This window comes from Bufo bufo, chromosome 5 (assembly GCF_905171765.1).
Source record: "Bufo bufo chromosome 5, aBufBuf1.1, whole genome shotgun sequence".
NCBI classification, from domain to species: domain Eukaryota; kingdom Metazoa; phylum Chordata; class Amphibia; order Anura; family Bufonidae; genus Bufo; species Bufo bufo.
In genome coordinates this window covers 490587033-490590305 of record NC_053393.1, presented here as the reverse complement: position 1 = coordinate 490590305, position 3273 = coordinate 490587033, and positions in this window count along the sequence as shown.

Sequence of the window (3273 nt, the reverse complement as noted above, 5' to 3'; positions counted from 1 at the left end):
GGAGCACATACTGTTGCTGAACCTAGACCTGACCAACTGCAGCAACCCCAGATCATAGCACTGCCCCCACAAGCTTGTACAGCAGGCACTAGGCATGAGGGGGCATCACTTTATCTGCCTCTCTTCTTACCCTGATGCGCCCATCACTCTGGAACAGGGTAAATCTGGACTCAGACCACATGACCTTCTTCCATTGCTCCAGAGTCCAATCTTTATGCTCCCTAGCAAATTGAAGCCTTTTGTTCTGGTTTGCCTCACTGATTAGTGGTTTTCTTACGGCTACACAGCTGTTCAGTCCCAATTCCTTGAGTTCCTTTTGCATTGTGCAAATGCTCTTATTATGCTCTTACTTTCACTATTAAACATAGCCCTGAGTTCTACTGTTGTTTTTCTTCGATTTGATTTCACCAAACGTTTAAGTGATCGCCGATCACGATCATTCAGGATTTTTTTCCCGCCACATTTCTTCCTCGAATACGATGGGTCCCCACTATCCTTCCAGTTTTTATTAATGCGTTGGACAGTTCTTAACCCAATTTTAGTAGCTTCTGCAATCTCCTTAGATGTTTTTTCTGCTTGATGCATGCCAATGATTTGACCCTTCTCAAACAGACTAACATCTTTTCCACGACCATGAGATGTGTCTTTCGACATGGTTGTTTAAAAAATGAGACGCAACTCATTGCATCAGTTTGGGTTAAATAACTTGTTGCCAGCTAAAAGATAATCGCCCATGCAGTAATTATCCAATAGGAGGCTCATAACTATTTGCTTAGTTAAATCCAGGTGGCGACTTATTATTTGGACAGGCAGTGTATCTCTATACACAAACAATTCTGAACATGAGAAAAGAGAAAGTCGATCTAGTCTGATAAAAATGCATTTATTTCAATAGAATATATATATAAAAAAAAAAAGAATATAAAAAAGACAGATTCCAAAATACTTCACACCTTTGTCGACCAGCCTATGATCCACAGAGTGATGATCTTTTCTTGTATTTTCTAGACAATTCTGTACTTCAGCTAGAAAGTAACTGCAATTCACTATGAACAATGGAAATCAGTAAGGCATATGGTTCTGCCTTAAAAACAAATAAAAAGTTTCACATATATTATCTCCAAAAGTTATAATTTTTTTTTTTTACTGTTGTGCTGCTATGCAACTGTAAATTAAATTGTCTAATGATCTGTTCTCTATGGACAAAATGCCTACTTATGTGGGATACAGGTCAGTGTAGACTGTGTGTCATCTAGTGAAACCATGGTTACACCTGCAAAAAGCAGCTGTCTAATATTATAATTTATATGCCTATTCTATTTCATATGATAATATTCTTGCTATAATTTTTTTGTAACAGTAGAACATAAAATTCTTAACATTTCTAGTTCTAAGAACAATGTAGTTTAATAATAATATATTATTATTATTATTATTTATTATTAATAATAATATTCCAAAGCACTACACGGGGCACCAGCCGTGTGCATTCTGCATTACAGATGAAGACTTATTCACTTGAATGGGTCCGCAAATCAGGAGATGTGCGGAACGGAAGCACGGAACGGAACCCCACTGAAGCACTACAGAGTGCTTCTGTGGGGTTCTGATCTGTGCTTTCATTGCACAAAAAAAAATAGAACTTGTTCTATCTTTTTGTGGAACGGCTGGATCACGGACCCATTCAAGTTGAATGGGTATGGATCCGTCCCGGCCGCCGCACAGATTTTTTCCATACAAATTGCGGTCCCCAATGCACGGAACGGAACCAATAAGTTCGTGTGAAAGAGGCCTTATGCTGCAGCTGGTGGCTGTGAGCAGGACAGAGAAATTTGAAAAAGAGTAAACAGCAGGTGGCGCATTAGAGATAGATTTTATTAAATAACTCAGTAACTATAGAAAACCTTTAATTATATGCAATTACAAAAGTATGGCCATTGTTATACTGAAATGCTGACTTTTTGGCTACAAAACATTTTATGAGTTGTTGTTATTAAAAGTGTTGCTCCATTTGGCTGCTGCAGCTTCTTTGCATCTCAGTATCTAGCACGCCACAGAACGCCATTCAGAGCAAAGAACTAATCTGCTCGATCTCCTGCTACTTCTATATTCTCCTGACTAATCATCAAAGCACCTGTGTTCTCCTCAGTGATTATTGAAGCTGAACAATGGTGCTTATATCCAAGTGATTTGATCACAATGGTGCTTAGATCACCACTCAGGAGAGCACAGGGATGGCTTGAGATTGAGTTCTCAGGTGAGTTCTAATGGATTTGACTGTGAATGGCTTTCTGCAGCTTGTACTGTGATCCATAGAATCTGCAGAGGCCACATGGTGCAAAATGTTTAATGAAAACCTATTAAAAAATGATTGCTATCCAAAAATACACATACAGTACTTAAGTAAAAGTGTGTCCACAGTCTAAAATGTATGTGTTATATGCATAGTGTAAAAAAACAAACAAACTATAAAGTACTGGAATTGAAAACTTAAAAAAAAAATCTATCGGGTTATAAATTGTCATCAATACAAAAAATGCTTGTAGAACTGCTTCATTTGTCGTATACCCAAAAGAACAGCTACTGAAGACATTAATCCTAAAAAAAAGTACCCCGTTTGAGTCATCCTTCCCCTCAAGCAGCCATTAAGAGTTAACAGCCTTGAGCTTTTATTTTCTATATCTGCTGGTAACCTTCAAAGAAATAAGCACAGTTCAAATTTAATAGACTTCAAAAAAGTCTTATCACTAGTAATTTAGAAAATTGCAGTTGCCATAGAAATCACAGTGCACTCTTCTGGGCTTTGCCAAAAGCTGAAATAAAAAATCTTAATTTTTTTTTTATAAAATACTATTTTTACGTATAATCTGAAGGTTTTTTATATACCAGTAAATGAACATATTTTATATCTGGGTTTGTATTAGTATTATGTGCTTACGGTAGTTATCGTCATGCATTGTAAATGCCAAAATGTGTGTCTTATTCCTGCTTATACATTTTTAACACATTAAATATCACATTATTTATATCTTAATAGCTTTATCAATTTTGTATCAATGAATTTTTATATGGTCTTTAGAAGGCTTGAGTACCAGATACTCTCAATAATCTCGATATTGATTCTTCTTCTTTTTACAAACTTTATTGATACACATAAGCATAAGCTTGATTATAATGTAAATGACTAGTATAATTAGCACTACTTGTACTACTCTTTGAATAAGCCCCATTAGCCAGCCACCCAGCCCTTTGAACCAGTTGGCAGGATTGAGA